Source organism: Ambystoma mexicanum, chromosome 9, assembly GCF_040938575.1.
Source record: "Ambystoma mexicanum isolate Mex_15411 chromosome 9, UKY_AmexF1_1, whole genome shotgun sequence".
Classification (NCBI taxonomy): domain Eukaryota; kingdom Metazoa; phylum Chordata; class Amphibia; order Caudata; family Ambystomatidae; genus Ambystoma; species Ambystoma mexicanum.
The window spans coordinates 1,485,611,344-1,485,629,731 of record NC_090931.1 but is presented as its reverse complement, the minus strand read 5'-3'; the positions used below and the strand labels follow the sequence as shown (position 1 = coordinate 1,485,629,731).

Here is an 18,388-nt window from a genome sequence, read left to right as displayed (position 1 = left end):
GGCATCTGACCCTCAGAGATTTGGAGGGGGATGAGCGTAGAGCTAGAGAAGGAAGATGTTTTGGAAGAGAAAGTTGGAGGTAGAGTGGTCCCAGGCCCCAGAAAGCCTTGTCGATGATGCAGAGGGTCTTCAAGTTGATCCCTGCAGCCACAGGGAGCCAGTGTAGAGATTTCAGAGCTGGAGAGATACAATACCTGGGCTTGAGGCCAAGGACAAGTCTTACAGTCCTCTTCTGGATAAGTTATAAAGGTCGAAGAGTAGAGGCAGGAAGATTTAGAAAGAGGCTGTTGCTATAGTCCAGCCTAGAGAGGACCAGAGCTCTGGAGACAGTGAGCTTCTGGCGGAAAGTGAGAAAAGGAACAATACCTCTAAGGAGGTGCAGCTGATAGTTTGACTTCTTAGAGACGTCAGAGATGTGAGCAGAGAAAGAGAGGGTTGAGTTGAAGATGACGCCAGGGTTTTAGCCCCACAGGAAGGCAATGGAAGAGGGCCCACGGAAAGCGGCCCCAGAGAGGGAAAGTGGGAGCAGGGATACCAATGAGAAGGACCTGTCTTACTGGCATAAAGGCAGAGATCATTGGAGGTGCACCAATCCTGAATAGCACATAAGAAGTCGGGAATGAGCAAGAGAGGTGTTTGAAAGAGAGCAGAGTGCCATCAGCATTACACAGAGTTAGAGTAGAAGGTAGAGATTGACAGGCCCAAAGGGGCCAAGTATACATTGAAGAGCCTGGGTGAGAGGATCGAGCCCTGGGGAACACCGCATGTGGAGAGAGGCGGTGGAGAGAAAGGACACAAGTTGGACCTGGGAGGGACCGTCCAGGAGCAAGGTCAGCCACGCCAGGGCCTGATCCGTGATGCCCAAGTTCACAGATTCAGTTGATCAGGGAGGCGTGATTGACCGTGTCAAAGGCAGAGAAAAGGTCAAGGAGGATGAGGACAGACGGAATGCTGGAGTCAAGGGTTCAGCAGATCTTCACAGGTGTTCAGGAGAGCAGTTTCTGTGCCTCTGGCTGTTCTGAAGCCAGACTGATGGTCAGGAAGACAACCAACAGATTCAGTGTGGAGAGTAAGTTAGGAGATGGCCAGCTTTTCCAAGAGTTTCCCCAGGAAAGGAGTGATAGAGATCGGGTGATGGTTTGCCAGGCAGGTTGGATCGACAGAAGGCTTTTTAAGGAGAGGGAGCACAAGAGTACTTGAGGAGAGATGTGAAGTTGCATAGTATGCCCATTATGGGTTTGCCTTATCTGCTGATCCAAAGGAAGTGGATGAATGCTCATAGTTCTCTATCATGCACAACCATTTTATGTAATGTTTGTGGAGAGTATGAGGTCAACCTTGCTAGAATATTAGGATGTGTTTCTGCTGGAGTATATACTTTGCTGATTAAAATGTTCCAGTGGTTAAAACATTACAGCTTATCCACAGCAAAAAGTTAAATTGAGCGATGATTCTGAAAATCGTCAATGGTGTTATGGTATGTCAAAATCTAGTCCCTTTAACTAGTTCAGGAAGTGTCTGTTTCTGTGTTGCAGGTGCTCAAAACCAGGATTATTCCTGTTTTCTTTGGTACATCATTAATATTTCATCTTCTACTGTATACTGTCTGTGATGCTGGAAATGCCTTTAGGAGGGACAGGCCTCATAGTCCTCGTTCTACCAGTTCTATGTATGTCTTTCCTCTGTTTTCTGGCACTGAGGTCCAGACTGGACCTCTGCAGCTCTTCAAGTTTTCCTTTTGGTGAACAACACATATGGGATACCCTTATGGCACCCATGGGCAGGTGTACACCCTTGTACCCTTTATGTGTGTTTCTGGACACCTGTGTGTTGCAGGCATTGTGATTAGGGATAGTCTTTGTATGTAATATCACATCCATTCAAGGAATTAGTAGGGGGCACCTCTGTAGGCAATTTGTTCAATTGCGGCACATTCTTACCCTTTGTGGGAGCAGCTTCCATCCCAGGATCATGGATGGTATGGTACCTTGCGGTTGTATGAGGGGCTGATCTCCTATTGACATCTGCCTCGTTGATTCTTGTGCCTCTTCGATCTGGATTGTGGAAATGTCCATCTCGTGGGCCTTATAAGCAAGCTCTCGAGGTAAGATCTGCTGTATTAGGCTGGGTCTAATTGTCCCAGTGGTGTCTTTCCACCTGCAAGAACGGCGCCTCTTTCGTCTGCACTGACAGGGGTTCCCCCCAACCCATGGGCCTTAAGAGCGTCTTCATGGTGTGGGACAACCCTGGCAGCAAGGATCGAGATTGTGGAGGAGCCATTCTTTGGCATAGCACCTGCCCTGGTGGCTAGCGTGGCTGCTGCATACGTATTTGCATATGAATTTCCGCCATCCGCTGTATCCATCCTACCTTGGAACGGCATGGTGAGGCAGTTGGAGTCTAGCTAGATTGTTTCTGGCAGCATTAATAGCGTCTAACAGCAATTCCCATTCTACCTGAGAGAAAAACAAAAAGCAGCAGGTCTAGAAACACATCCCCAGCACGGACCGGCTCAGACCGGCATGTCTATTCGCGCCGGCGCATTCGCGCCCACTATGTAAATTTGTAGTTCAAAAGGACTACAATATAACTGGGAACAGTAGTTCAACCAGCGGCGGTGTACGTGCAGAGCAACGAGCTCTGATTCAAATCGCCACCGGAATTCCAAGTAATTTAGCATGAACAGGCAATAGACGTAGCAGCCCACTATATAGTGCCCACAGAATTAAGAAAAACATACTTTTTACAAAGCAATATCGAGGGATAAAATCCAGGCTAAAATCCTTAAACGGTCCCAAATAAGAGTGATCCAATACAAGGTGAAACAACAATCTATGAATGAGAGGAGAGGGTCAGTCCTTATAAAGCGGCACAGACCAGCTTGTCTATTCGTACTGGGTCATTCGTGCCTGCAATGCAAATTTGTAGTTCAAAAGGACAACAATATCACTGGGAACAGTAGTTCAACCAACGACGGTGTGCGTCAAGAGCAACAAGCTCTGATTCAAATCCCCACCGGAATTCCAAGTAATTTAGCACAAACGGATAACAATAGGCGTAGCAGACCACTATACAGTCCCCACAGAATTAATAAAAACATACTTTTTACAAAGCAATATCAAGGGATAAAATCCAGGCTAAAATCCTTACAAAACAGTCCCAAATAAGAGCGATCTAAAATCAAGGTGAAACAACAATATATCTATTCTTCTACCTTTCTGGGAGGGGAAGGTCAGTGTGTGTTGACTTTGGCAGGAACCCTTCAGTATCCCCACCAGGAAGTGGGGGAGGAGTTTTCTACCCTCTTGTCCTTTGTCTGTCAGTGTTCCTGAATAGGTCCACCTCCCACGGGGGTTTGGCTTTCCTGATTGTAAAAATGTAAAATGTTGAGAGAGATTGCAGAGGAGTGTGTGCTGGAATCGTATTAAAGGTCAGGCTTCTGGAGTGAAAAGCAAGTTGACCACTGGAAACGGAAGTAACCGAAGAAGATGACCAGAGACGCCTGCAGACCCTTTGCAAAACTCAATACCAGGAGACTTGCTTCCCCTTTCGAGTGCATCGTCGTGGAAAGGCCGAATCCGAATCCATCCAAATCTTTGTCGAACCCGTAAGAACACTGCAGAAATGCAATCCAACTCGCCCAGACCCCCTCAACAGAGCATACAACTGCAGTAAGCAAAGATGATTAACTGGGCGATATGTGTCCTTTGTTGGTGCTGCAGAAAAGGTGCCAAACACGCACAGTGACCCCAGAAGTTGCTGAAAGTTCTGCTACAGGTCCTCTCTCGAGACTGCTGCAAAGAGATCCCGTCCGTTATCCTGCCTTCAGTCATCAGACCAAGGAATCGGGAGATCGATCCAGAGCTGCAACATCACGGAGCATCCAGCACAAACATTTTCTTCTAACCTAAGATACTGTGGGGAAAAGGGTATTGTTTACCTGATTCCAAGAAGTCGCTCCAGAGCGTTCAAGAGCAAGTAGAGGTGTCCAGGGCAACCCCCTCTTACCTGAGACCCAAGCCACTGCATGTGTCCCTTTCTCAAGTCAGTTTTAAGGTCTACCTTTTTAGTTGTTAGCTTGCTGCTTCAATAATATTCATAACTGGAAGAAATCCACAGGAACTCTTTGTAATTCGCTGCTTGTCAAGACTTCAAGCCCTCTCCTTACTGCATTTAGCTACGGTTGCGTTCTTGGACTTAAAGGACTTGCTAGGTGAAAAATAATCTCTAGAACCTTGCACTAAGCTTATGTTACACTAACTAACCATTTCCCTCCCTTTAAGTGACTGACACGACCCTTGACCCAAAACCCCACTGGCATGGTCACATGCCAGGTAGGGTTAAGGCTCAAGGTTCACTTGGGGCCCCAAGGGCCTTGCACTATCCTCATGGACTCTCCTGGAGTCAGCCCTGGTGCCTTTGGCACTAGGCTCATGTTTAGGGTAGAACACTGTCTTGAAGGGACTACTTTTTCATTGGAGGCCTGCAGCCAACATGGAGGCACCCAAACAGCCTAGTTCCTAGAACCAAACTGTGCAGTGCAGTATTTTGGGTGTGGTAGCCCGGACTACTTTACCTGGACTACTTTACTAGAGGGCTATATAAACCACACCCAAGTTACAGAACGTGCTTTGCGTTATTCTGCAGCCAGCAGGGAGACGCTCATCGGGTCCAGAGACCAGAAACCGGCGATCTTTGAACAGCGGACTTGCAGAGGAGACAAAAGAACCTCATTAGCAGTCTCTGCTTACTTGCATCTTTCCATCTGTCTATTGTCCGTCTTTAGCTGCTTGCGGTCTTCCATCCAGCCGGCAGCATCATCGGGACACCACGCACTCACCGGAACAAAACACCTGGAGGGAGAGAGAAAGGACAACGTTAAAAAAGGTTCCTCGCGGCATTTACGGCAGTAATCACGAGAACCTCACCTGGCTGGGCATTTGGGCAAGACCATTGCGACCTGAAAAGGAATAAAGAATACAGGTTAGCAAAAGAAGACATTACCGCGCCGCACTTCGCACTTAACCTACCATCTGTCATACGCTCCTGCGTCCATCATCCTGGTAGGAGCCCGATCCAAGCTGCGCATCCACCGAACCTCCGTGCACCTAAGGGGGAATAAATAAGGAAAAGACTTTAATCGCAAGAAAGGAAAGCAAGAACATCTTAAGACTGCTATAACCACGCTTACCTCTTTAAAGACACGTGAATGGGTTGTCACCAGTGAAGTTAACTCGGTTGCTCAAACCCGCAGAAAACTACGCGCCCCTGCACAGAAGGCAGGACGGCGAGCACACCAGACATCAGAACAAGGTGAGGAGTGGGCCATCAGATCGAGTCCAGGGGGCAGGTGGGAGGAAACGAAATCTGTTCCTAAGTCCAGTCCTCCTGTGTTTTCAGGCCCAACCTCGATAGAAGGCACCATACAGAAACCGGGAAGGGTCCAGGGTGAATCCGGCAACCAGGTCATAAGGCCGTCCCCGTGGATACCAGGTGAGCGTAACAGTGACTTTACTATTTGTTTGCAGAGTTGATGCATTACTGTTTAAACCGTTGAAAACCGCATGAGTGCGCAATAACCGATAATACGATAACATTGTCTTTTCCCTTTCTAACGTTGCTACAAATGTAACCGCGAACAAACACAAGTGAAAGTGCCCTTTGAAGTGTATTATCAAGTATTCCTAAGTGTTCTAGTATAAACGTCTAAAGTATTTTAAGTGATTATGGTGTAAATATAATAAATATATACTTTTTATGTAACTAGAAGTGTAAGTGCTTCTTTGGTGTGCCTGTCTAAGATTCAGAGTACTTACCTACAGCTGACATCTTCCTCTTAAAATGGGCCTGACTGCTCTGCCAGTCTACCAAGGTCCTGAGCTAGTACAGACTGATGCTATGAGTTGGGAATCTACAAACCCCTGGGATAGTTTACTAAAGTCTTACTGCCAGTAGGACTTTAGCAAAACCCCCCTAACAAACCCTGAATAGGTCCCATAGTTATCTACCGTCTTTGTCAACTTGGAAAGGGAAGTGTGTGGGGAAGTAACCTATGTCAAAATGTCATCTGCGAAGAGGGCCAGTCTATATTCCATTTGATGTCTCACAAACCCCTTAATAGCCCCTTCCGTACAAATATATTCTGCTAGTGGTTCCAGCGTCAACACAAAAATATGAGGAGAAAGGGGACAGCCCTCTCTGGTACTCCTTTGTAGGGAAAATATTTCCGAGTAGATTACATTCACAGCCATCTGAGCTCTCTGGGTTCTGTACAAGGCTCTAACTCCTGTGTAACATTGAGAGTTAAGCAATCCAGAGGACTGCCTTAAAGGGCCATTCAACCCTATCAAAGGCCTTTTCTGCATCCAATAAAACTAGTGATGGGTTCTTATCTGTGCGACTTATGGAGCCCATCAAGTCCAAAGTCTATCAGATGTTTTTCTGATCCATGCCTGCCTCTAATGAAACCCACCTGGTCATTTTTATTTGTATTTTATTTATTTGTAACGCGCACCATCTGGCCCAGGGGCATCAGGGCGCAAAACCTGAGATTTGAAATTATTTACATACATAGTTGCATACAAGTATTTACAGCAGTAGTTGAAGTGATAAGATATAAAGGCAGACACGTAAAACGGGCAGGGGTCATTGCATTGGGATCACCATATAACAGGGAGTTAAATGAGTCCTCGGATCTGACGGTAGCAGGGAGAGTGTTCCATAGCTTAGATGCTAGGACAGTGAAGCTCACGCCACCAGCTTGTTGACGTTTGAACCTTGGGATCGATGGGCAGTGGGTCTGGGCGGTTCTTTGAGGTCGGGTGGAAGTGTGGAGGGAGAGTCGGTTGCAGAGGTAGGTGGGGGCCTTGTTCGCCAGGCATTTGTGAGTGAGGGCAAGTGTTTTCAGTGAGATTCTCTGCTTGACTGGTAACCAGTGTAGATTAGTTCTGGCTTCAGAAATGTGGTGGTTTCTGGGAATGTTTAGCAGTGATTTGTAGTTTATTCAAGTTCCCTTGACTAGTCCCCAGGTAGAGGGCACTACAATAGTCCATTTTTGACATGATGAGCGTTCTGGCTAGGGTGATGCTGTTAGGAGTAGTCAGAAAAGGTCTGCAAGCTGCAATAAGTTTACAGGTGTAAGCAGAGGCTGATCTAACTGAATTTGTTAGTCGTGACAGTGACAGAGTGGCGTCAAGATAGAAACCTAATGATTTTGTGTCTTTAGAGACCTTAATGATATTTCCATCTATGATGAATGACTGGTAGGAACGATCTAGTTTGTTGAGACGTTGCAAGGATACCAAGATGAGGAGCTCCATCTTGTCGTCGTTAAGACATAATTTGTGTTGGGCCATCCAAGCCTGGATGACCAGATAGACGTTGTTCAAGGCCTTGGTATCAGCCATGTAAACGCCAGTGATGGGAATGAGTATCTGGGTGTCGTCAGCATAGTTAGTGTAGGAGACACCCAGATAGTCAAGTACATCAAAGAGAGGTTTTGTGAAGACGTTATAGAGTGTAGGTAGCACGCAGGAACCTTTAGGGACGCCGCAGTGAATTGGAGCAGGGTTAGCGGCTGCAGAGGGTGAGAAAACCCTCATAGATATGTTACTCAGAAAGGATTTGATCCATGCCGTGGCTGAGTCAGAGAAGTGGGCAGCAGATTGAAGGTGTCAGCATAGCATTTGGTGATTGACCAGATCAAAGGCTGCAGGAAGGTCTAGGAGTAGTAGCAGGGCTAGTTTCCCATTGTCTTTCAAGACCTCAATTTGAGTTTTCAGGTCTATCAAGGCTGTTTCGGTCCCATGTCTGGGACGGAATCCTGATTGCCGCAGACCCAGGAGGTTATTGGATTCCAAGTAGTCTTGGATCTGCAAGTATGCCGCACAGTCTAAGATCTTAAGCAAAAACGGGACAGTGGTTATGGGTCTGAAATTGGTGGGTATGCTTGGGTCTAACAATGGTTTTTTAAGCAGTGGGATCACCCATGCGTCCTTGAGGTTGTCAGGGACAGTACCTGTTTTAAAAGATGAGTTAATGAAGGCCGTGATGAATGGGGCCAGGTCGTGGGCAGAATCCTTAATGATAGGAGCAGGACAAGGATCGCCTTGACAGTTAGATGGTTTGATTCTCTTTATAATGTCTTCTACCTCAGCAATGGTGTGTGGAGAGAAGGCAAAAGGTTTAATATTAAGAGAAGCTAGAGGAGCGACCCTTAACGGGGTTAGTGGACGATTGTCCTGTTTCAGGCTGTCTTGTTTGTCTTTGATTTTGGATTGTAGAGTGGAGATTTTATTCAGTAGAGCGGACTGAATGTTGGCGCACCATTTACTATCTTTGGTGCAGGTGTCGGGGGCGGTGGCTGGAGATTCAATTTCTTTTAAGATCTTAAAAAGTTCTTTCATGTTCGAGTCTGCTTGCATGATACGGTTATTGAGAGACAGCTTTTTTGCAGTGATAATAGCATCTTTGTAAGTGAGGGAGGCAAGGATGAAGCCATCCTTATGCTCATCAGAAGGGTGTCTTTTCCAGCGTTTTTCAACGGAGTATTTAGCTTTGCGGTGCACTCCTAACTGAGGTGTAAACCAGGAGTTGAGATGTGCACGTGGTTTAGACTCCCTAAGTTTGATAGGGGCAATTGAGTTTATGGCTGTGAGCACGGTGCGATTGCAGGTGTCTGCTAAGGTTGTGGGGTTGGTGCAGGAGTAAGTGACTGCAGTGAGAGATGGGAGTAGAGTGGGAGAACTTTCTCTTTAGTTATGTCCCTTTTATTTCTAGTGGGGAGGGCTGGAGCTATCAAAGGTGGAGAGCGCAGTGCTGCTTCAATATTAAAGGTAATGATGTGATGGTCAGACCATAAGCAAGGGGTATTGGAGAGAACATTAATATTGCAGTTGGTGCTGGCTAACCAGTCAAGGGTCCTCCCTTTGGTATGGGTAGCCTCTTGAATGTGCATGGTGAAGCCGAAGTCAGTTGGAGAATATACTAAGTCAGAGGCAGTAGAGTCTTTAGGGTCACCGAGTCCCAGATTAAGGTCACCTAAGATGATGATTTGCAAGTTGGTTTTAGTTTTGTCGAAGTAAGGTGGACATTTCGCCAAGAAAGGAAAGGTGCAGGACCAGGCGGTCTGTAGATAAGTTGGAGGGTGGCAGTTTGGTTGGGGGGTAGTGGTAATTTGACTGAGAGTAGCTCAGCCGACTCAAGTTTGGAATTGGTAGCCACTCTTGGGCCAAGAGTTTTTCTGAATGAAGGCAACTCCGCCCCCTCTAATTTGGGCAGTATTGCGATCACATCGAGTGATGCCGTAATCTGGTGGTAAGGCCAGGGACAGTGAAGGTCCCGATGCGGCATGTAGCCATGTTTCGGATATTGCAATAAAGTCAAGTTCTTGGGACGTGATAAGGTCTGCAATGTCTAGTACGTGGGCTGGAAGAGATCTGGCGTTGATAATGGCGCCCTTGATCTGCTGAGATTTGGCTGCTGGGGTAGTGGTTTTAGGATTAATGCTAGGAGAAGGTGGGCAAGGTGGTTTGGGTATAGTGTATTTGGAGTTGTTGCTATGTGTGTGTAATAGACGGAATCATGAGCCTAGTCTCTTGTTTCTGAGCGGGAGGGAGCAAGGTTGATTCGGTGTGGGTTTCCTAGCAAAGTGTTCCAGCCATAGAGCAGGGTAATTAAGGTACTGGTTAGTATAAAACAAAGGGATTGTGGGGGTAGGGCCCTATTCAGGAGTGCGCACACCTGGAAGTCTAAATGGATGATCAGATCAGATATTGGTAAAGCTGCTGTCGTGTGGATGGTAAGGTGATCTCCCACTATCACCTGGACTAAAACAAATTGTAAGGGGTAACCATCTGCACAGGCTGCGCTTGTTACCTGTTGTATGCTCACTGGGTGTGATAAGTTTGAACAGAGTGGATGAGGAGTGTTCACAAAAAGACACAACTGATTTATGGTGCAATTGATTAGTGAATCAAAGAGCCCAGCTTTAATTCCTCAAGTCAATACTAGGACATTTTGATTTAAAGTGCCCCAAAAACAAATGATACATTCTTGGTACACATGGGTACACATTTCATGTAAGAAGCTTAATACTACAAACAGATAAGTTCCGGGCAATGTCCAAAACAAAGTACATTCATATAATGCCAAAAGTACAGAAAATGCCAAACAAATGCCAAAAAATGCCAAAAAATGCAGAAAATGCCTCAGATGTCAAGAAATGCAGAAAATGCCGTCAGGAAATGCGAAAAAATGCCAACACGTGTTTCAACCTATGAGGTCGTCATCAGGGCATATAGATACATATAGTGCATTGGGCTATAGTGCTGATGCTAAATCCTGAACTGTGTTCAATTTAGAAACCTGCCAGGGGGGGGGGGGGGGGGTGTCAAAGCAAGGAGCAATTGGAAATGGGAGAGAAAAGAAGAAAAAAGAAAAATATACTGTTTAAATTACTGCGTGCATAACATGACTGACGGTGAGTATGTAGGCTATGAAAAATAAAGCATACCTTATTGTAATTGTTCTCTGTCAAACTGTAGAAAAAATGGAGCAACGGACGGTTCCAAAAGCATGTTACTGGTCAGTTCAGTGTACTGTGAAATATAAAGCAAGTGGAGCGTATTTAGTCTATTCAGAAAGGCTTGCTTGGGTAGATGATATAATCACCGATTGTTAGTATCATGTGCAATAAATGAAAGGCAAAAAGTTATTACCTTTACTTCTAAACAGGTCGTGATATATTGCTCGGCAGAAATGCCATTGGTGTGGCAATAATGCAGTAAACAGGTTCGTGTTGGGTGTGCTGATTCCGGATATCTGGCCGTAATCTGTAAAATGAATATAACACCGTGTTTATGTGAGATGGGTTTAAATGCGAGCCGTGTAAGTTGCTAAATGCGATAATAAATGCTTACCGGCTTGTGAATTAGACGTGCTCAGTGGCAGGCAGTTTCTCAAGTACTGAAGGCAATCGCAGTTACGAGGGGTTACTATAGTAACCTCTGCAGGGTCAGTCAGGTGACATAGTCACCTGACCTGGTTGCTAAGACTGACGAACCAAGCCGGAAGGCAGAAAAAAGCTGGTCATTCCGTGCAATGCTAATTCAAAGTTGTGAATGGTGCATCTGGTGGGACAATAGAGCTAACATGTGTGCCTGCTAGTGAAAATCCGTGATTGTTTAATATGCAAGTATTAAACAAAATATGACATGTTAGAGAGTTAATACATATTCCAAACCGGCTTCAAATTGGTTTTTAACAAAAAGGTGCGTGTTGCACAGACTGTTGCACCTAATAAGCAATAAGTACTAAAAAAGTGCAAGGATATTGAAAGCCAATGTTGGCTTAAACGCAAAGAGAGTTGTTGCCACATTTATGATATAAAGGAAAATTATTGCCAACAGGCACCGAGCGCTGGGGTTTAATTTGAGGATGTTGGATATTCAGTTATCCGCTGAGAAGAGAATATATTTTTGGGAACTGAAAGTATTGGTATAAAAAGTGAAGATTAGCTGTTGCGGGTAAAAATACAACAGATAAATCTATTATAGTATGTAACTTGGGCTGGGGAACCAGTAAATGGGTTGCGTGTAAGGGTGCCATCACACTTGTGTCTTGTAGTATTAATTGGAATAGGCAAGGTACTTTTAGTAGTGTTGATATAAGAAATATGTATAAAAGGTGTGTATAAGGACATGTCATGGGTGACAAAGTCAAAAAAATATATGATCAAGTGTGTTCTTGTTAGGCAGTGCGTTTGGATTCTCAAGAGTTACCCAGTCGGAGCACAGAAGTGGGAAACCTCTAAGTCTGAAAGTTTTCAACATTTATAGAAATCTACATGCATTGCAAGTCATACCAGTAATCTGAAGGAAGCCACAACGTTAGATTGCTGTGCCACCAGACCGACTCCTGATTTATAAAAACACATTAAGTTCGGAATCTTGGTTCAGACCAAGCGATAAGCAGCGTAATTTGCAGATCATTCTTGCTTCCTGCTGCCGTAGGGTCAGTTCTCTGTTGCCACCTCTCTGATGTTGTTTGATGTGTTGTAATCCAATAAATTTGATGTCTTTAGTATTGTCCAGTTGATGATGTTTCTGCCAGTGGGAGGCCAGGGGAAGTCTCGTGTCCTGACTACTAAAATGATTGAGGTGTTCCCGGATCCTGAAGCGTACTTCTCTAATCGTACTCCCAATATACACTTTCTTGCAAACACATATAATAGCATAAACAACATATTTCGTTCTACAATTGATAAAGTCAGATATTTTGGTTTGGAGGCCATTATGACAACTAAAAGTTTGGGTTGGTGCTAGGGCATGATGACAAAAATTGCAAGAGCCGCATTTATAGAAGCCTATTGGTTTGGACTTGGTAGAGAGCCAGCTATCCTGTCCAATAGGATCAGGTTTGAGGAAAGAGGGACTCAAGATATTTCGCAAAGTGGTAGCTTTGGTGAAAATGATATTCGGACGACCCGTGATATATGGTGTCAAATCAGAGTCTAAATGCAAGATGTGCCAATGCTTTTGTAGTATATACTGAATAAATGTGTAATCACTAGAAAATTTGGTGATGAAGTTGACATGTGTCGGATATTGTTCTCGAGTTGATTTTGGCTTCTCGGTCAATAACTGCGATCTGGATACTTGCATAGCTGCATTGGTTGTATTCCTGATTAGTGATATTGGATACCCTCTTTCCCGAAATCTGTATCCTATAGACTTACATTCTATTAGAAATGTTTCATCTTGGCTGCAGTTTCTCTTAGCTCTGAGTATTTCACCTTTAGGGATATTGCGAATAACACTATGTTTATGGTTACTGCTGGCGTGTAAAATGGAGTTAACTGCTGTAGCTTTCCTAAACGTGCAGGTTTCAATGGTATCAGAGACAATTTGGATTTTCAAATCTAGAAACGTGATTTCAAACGGGTCAATGTGGCCTGTGAACTTAATGTCAAAGGTATTATCATTAAGATAAAGCATGAATGCTTCAAAAACTTCTCTACTGCCATCCCAAATGGCCAGTACATCATCAATGTACCTTTTCCAACTGATAATATGATGTTTGTAGGGATTATTCTGAAAGATATAACTTTCCTCAAAGTAGGCCATAAATAAATTGGCCAAAGAGGGCGCATACTTAGCCCCCATTGCAATCCCCCTACTTTGTGAGTAGTAATTGCCATTGAAGAGAAACTGGTTGTGTGAGAGAGTAAATTCTAGGAAGTTTTTAATCATCTGAACATGTGTGTAATGAGACGCAGAAAAAGTTCTAAAGGTAAAGTTAATCGTATCCAAGGCCAGTTTATGTTGGATAGAAGTATATAGAGATGCCACATCCAAAGTCACTAAATAATAAGAAGGTTTCCAGGTGATCCCTTGTAATATTTGCAACGTGTGCGTTGTGTCCTTAAGGTATGCTGGAATCTCAGGTACCAAATGTTTGATACTGCTGTCTATATAGTCTGCAAGTGGTTCCGTGACACCTCCTTGACCACTCATAATTGGTCTAACCTGTGGGAGAGTCAGAAAGGGTTTGTAAACCTTCGGTAAAAAGTAGATTGTTGGCATAAGTGGTTTAGCAGTCAACAAAAACATTTTTTCCTCATCTGATAGTAGACCTTGGTTGTACCAAAATTGAAGTAGGGTTTGTAATTCTTTTAGAGTTTGAGTGGTAGGGTTGGACGTAAGTGTCTTATAGCATCCTGGTGTTCCAAGGTGTTCCATTGCCATTTTGATATAATCTGATTTATTAAGGATGACAATATTGCCACCTTTATCTGCTTCCTTAATAATGATGGTACTGTCTTCACAGATATCTTGTAGTGCTTTTCGTTCCAATTTAGTTAAATTCTGTTTTTTACTGCTGCAATTTTGTTGGAGACCATCAATGTGTTTATGAATTTCTTTGGTGATTGTCTTATAAAATGTATCAATAACGTTGTCTCCCGTGATAGGTGGCAAAAATTTGGATCTGTTTTTGTGTTCCGTGATGTCCATATTTCGTTGATGGATGCCAAGTTCTGCCTGAATTTCACACAAACTTTTAGAGTCTTGCCCCATAAGGTTATGGAGCAGATGAATATTTTCGATTTCTTGTATACTTTGTGAGCTAGTAGGAGGGAGTTGTGCCAACGGTCTAAACGTTACATCCTTGTTATGAAAGAATTTTTTGAGTTTGAGTTTTCTCGAAAATTTATACAGGTCAATTTGAAGTTCAGTCATATCGGATGTGGCAGCTGGAGCAAAGGAAAGCCCATGGTTAAGGACAGAAAGCTGTTGAGGTGAGAGGTGTTTGTCAGATAAATTGACAACTAGGCTTTTAGTATAGACTTGGGTATCGGTTTCCTGGAACTGGATCTGGTGAGTCTTTTGTTTGTATCTCTCCCTTCCTCTCCTCCTTGCTCCTCTTCCTCCTCTGAGGTTGTTGGAGTAGGAAGATTTTTGCGTCCTAAAGGGACATTTTGCTGAAAGCGAACTTGTTTATTTTGTAAGTTGTATGTTGATTGATTGCCTTTCTTATACCTTTTGATCTCAGCTAGGAAGCCTCGTCGATAATGGCGAGACCCTTCGGCGTTCGCCTGTTCTCCCTCTTGGTTTGGATTGGTAGTAGTGTCAGTTTCTGAATCTGTATCCGATGTGACGGGAGACGCCGTTGGTGTGGCTATTTGTGATAAGTCCCCATCATATTTAGGTTGATAGGTGTAGACTCTATCATTCAGATAGTCTTTTTCATCTCTATAGAATTTTCTAAATTTGCGCAACTTGATCTCGTCCTGGTATTCAACCAGGATCTCATTCATTTTAGCGAAGTTTTTTTCTTTCGAACTCGCCGGGTTATTCATATCTTTGATTTCAGTTTTGAGTTTTTCTATCTCTTTGACTACTCGAACATGTTCACGTTCGGCGTGTTTAACTAAAATTTTCATCATGTTCTCTGAGCTGACTGTGACATTTGATTCCCAATCAGCTGCCAGGTCCTGGTCATCTTTGTGTACGAAGTCTGGAAAGATTAATATTCTCAAACCTCTTGGTATAATATTTTTTTGAATATAGTTTTTGAGCGATACCTGTTCCCAAAACTTGTTGATTTCTTTTTTACATAACCTTTCAAGTTTGATGAATTTTTGTATAAGAGTTTCAGATATATTAGGTCTGGATTTAAAGGGGTTAGTATCAGAACCCCTGGGTGCAAAGAGGGCAGCACTGTCCTCTTCTCTATTCTTAAGGTAGTCTGTCATTATGAAAATACGTTATTGTAACTGTGTACAGAGCAGTGCAGCAGACCGCAGGGCAAGTCATAAAACAAAGGGATTGTGGGGGTAGGGCCCTATTCAGGAGTGCGCACACCTGGAAGTCTAAATGGATGATCAGATCAGATATTGGTAAAGCTGCTGTCGTGTGGATGGTAAGGTGATCTCCCACTATCACCTGGACTAAAACAAATTGTAAGGGGTAACCATCTGCACAGGCTGCGCTTGTTACCTGTTGTATGCTCACTTGGTGTGATAAGTTTGAACAGAGTGGATGAGGAGTGTTCACAAAAAGACACAACTGATTTATGGTGCAATTGATTAGTGAATCAAAGAGCCCAGCTTTAATTCCTCAAGTCAATACTAGGACATTTTGATTTAAAGTGCCCCAAAAACAAATGATACATTCTTGGTACACATGGGTACACATTTCATGTAAGAAGCTTAATACTACAAACAGATAAGTGCCGGGCAGTGTCCTGCCGGGCAGTGTCCAAAACAAAGTACATTCATATAATGCCAAAAGTACAGAAAATGCCAAACAAATGCCAAAAAATGCCAAAAAATGCAGAAAATGCCTCAGATGTCAAGAAATGCAGAAAATGCCGTCAGGAAATGCGAAAAAATGCCAACACGTGTTTCAACCTATGAGGTCGTCATCAGGGCATATAGATACATATAGTGCATTGGGCTTTAGTGCTGATGCTAAATCCTGAACTGTGTTCAATTTAGAAACCTGCCAGGGGGGGGGGGAAGGGTGTCAAAGCAAGGAGCAATTGGAAATGGGAGAGAAAAGAAGAAAAAAGAAAAATATACTGTTTAAATTACTGCGTGCATAACATGACTGACGGTGAGTATGTAGGCTATGAAAAATAAAGCATACCTTATTGTAATTGTTCTCTGTCAAACTGTAGTCACATACTATAATAGATTTATCTGTTGTATTTTTACCCGCAACAGCTAATCTTCACTTTTTATACCAATACTTTCAGTTCCCAAAAATATATTCTCTTCTCAGCGGATAACTGAATATCCAACATCCTCAAATTAAACCCCAGCGCTCGGTGCCTGTTGGCAATAATTTTCCTTTATATCATAAATGTGGCAACAACTCTCTTTGCGTTTAAGCCAACATTGGCTTTCAATATCCTTGCACTTTTTTAGTACTTATTGCTTATTAGGTGCAACAGTCTGTGCAACACGCACCTTTTTGTTAAAAACCAATTTGAAGCCGGTTTGGAATATGTATTAACTCTCTAACATGTCATATTTTGTTTAATACTTGCATATTAAACAATCACGGATTTTCACTAGCAGGCACACATGTTAGCTCAATTGTCCCACCAGATGCACCATTCACAACTTTGAATTAGCATTGCACGGAATGACCAGCTTTTTTCTGCCTTCCGGCTTGGTTCGTCAGTCTTAGCAACCAGGTCAGGTGACTATGTCACCTGACTGACCCTGCAGAGGTTACTATAGTAACCCCTCGTAACTGCGATTGCCTTCAGCACTTGAGAAACTGCCTGCCACTGAGCACGTCTAATTCACAAGCCGGTAAGCATTTATTATCGCATTTAGCAACTTACACGGCTCGCATTTAAACCCATCTCACATAAACACGGTGTTATATTCATTTTACAGATTACGGCCAGATATCCGGAATCAGCACACCCAACACGAACCTGTTTACTGCATTATTGCCACACCAATGGCATTTCTGCCGAGCAATATATCACGACCTGTTTAGAAGTAAAGGTAATAACTTTTTGCCTTTCATTTATTGCACATGATACTAACAATCGGTGATTATATCATCTACCCAAGCAAGCCTTTCTGAATAGACTAAATACGCTCCACTTGCTTTATATTTCACAGTACACTGAACTGACCAGTAACATGCTTTTGGAACCGTCCGTTGCTCCATTTTTTCTACAGTTTGACAGAGAACAATTACAATAAGGTATGCTTTATTTTTCATAGCCTACATACTCACCGTCAGTCATGTTATGCACGCAGTAATTTAAACAGTATATTTTTCTTTTTTCTTCTTTTCTCTCCCATTCAACCCTATCAAAGGCCTTTTCTGCATCCAATAAAACTAGTGATGGGTTCTTATCTGTGCGACTTATGGAGCCCATCAAGTCCAAAGTCTATCAGATGTTTTTCTGATCCATGCCTGCCTCTAATGAAACCCACCTGGTCATTTTTATTTGTATTTTATTTATTTGTAACGCGCACCATCTGGCCCAGGGGCATCGGGGCGCAAAACCTGAGATTTGAAATTATTTACATACATAGTTGCATACAAGTATTTACAGCAGTAGTTGAAGTGATAAGATATAAAGGCAGACACGTAAAACGGGCAGGGGTCATTGCATTGGGATCACCATATAACAGGGAGTTAAATGAGTCCTCGGATCTGACGGTAGCAGGGAGAGTGTTCCATAGCTTAGATGCTAGGACAGTGAAGCTCACGCCACCAGCTTGTTGACGTTTGAACCTTGGGATCGATGGGCAGTGGGTCTGGGCGGTTCTTTGAGGTCGGGTGGAAGTGTGGAGGGAGAGTCGGTTGCAGAGGTAGGTGGGGGCCTTGTTCGCCAGGCATTTGTGAGTGAGGGCAAGTGTTTTCAGTGAGATTCTCTGCTTGACTGGTAACCAGTGTAGATTAGTTCTGGCTTCAGAAATGTGGTGGTTTCTGGGAATGTTTAGCAGTGATTTGTAGTTTATTCAAGTTCCCTTGACTAGTCCCCAGGTAGAGGGCACTACAATAGTCCATTTTTGACATGATGAGCGTTCTGGCTAGGGTGATGCTGTTAGGAGTAGTCAGAAAAGGTCTGCAAGCTGCAATAAGTTTACAGGTGTAAGCAGAGGCTGATCTAACTGAATTTGTTAGTCGTGACAGTGACAGAGTGGCGTCAAGATAGAAACCTAATGATTTTGTGTCTTTAGAGACCTTAATGATATTTCCATCTATGATGAATGACTGGTAGGAACGATCTAGTTTGTTGAGACGTTGCAAGGATACCAAGATGAGGAGCTCCATCTTGTCGTCGTTAAGACATAATTTGTGTTGGGCCATCCAAGCCTGGATGACCAGATAGACGTTGTTCAAGGCCTTGG

The 18,388-nt window shown here is 43.6% G+C and overlaps 1 protein-coding gene and 2 long non-coding RNA genes across 7 annotated transcripts in view; 2 read left to right on the top strand and 1 right to left on the bottom strand.

Annotated features, from left to right (window-relative positions):
* STK11IP (serine/threonine kinase 11 interacting protein) overlaps positions 1-18,388 on the top strand; it is a 771,273-nt gene that overhangs the window by 585,676 nt on the left and 167,209 nt on the right. The gene's annotated exons all lie outside the window — the stretch shown is intronic.
* LOC138489257 (uncharacterized) lies at positions 10,511-10,964 on the bottom strand. Its single transcript, XR_011274764.1, has 3 exons — positions 10,920-10,964; positions 10,719-10,832; positions 10,511-10,598 (listed from the first exon to the last, which is right to left on the bottom strand). It is a non-coding gene; the product is annotated as an uncharacterized lncRNA (long non-coding RNA).
* Positions 16,754-17,231, top strand: LOC138489255 (uncharacterized). Its single transcript, XR_011274762.1, has 3 exons — positions 16,754-16,822; positions 16,910-17,023; positions 17,144-17,231. It is a non-coding gene; the product is annotated as an uncharacterized lncRNA (long non-coding RNA).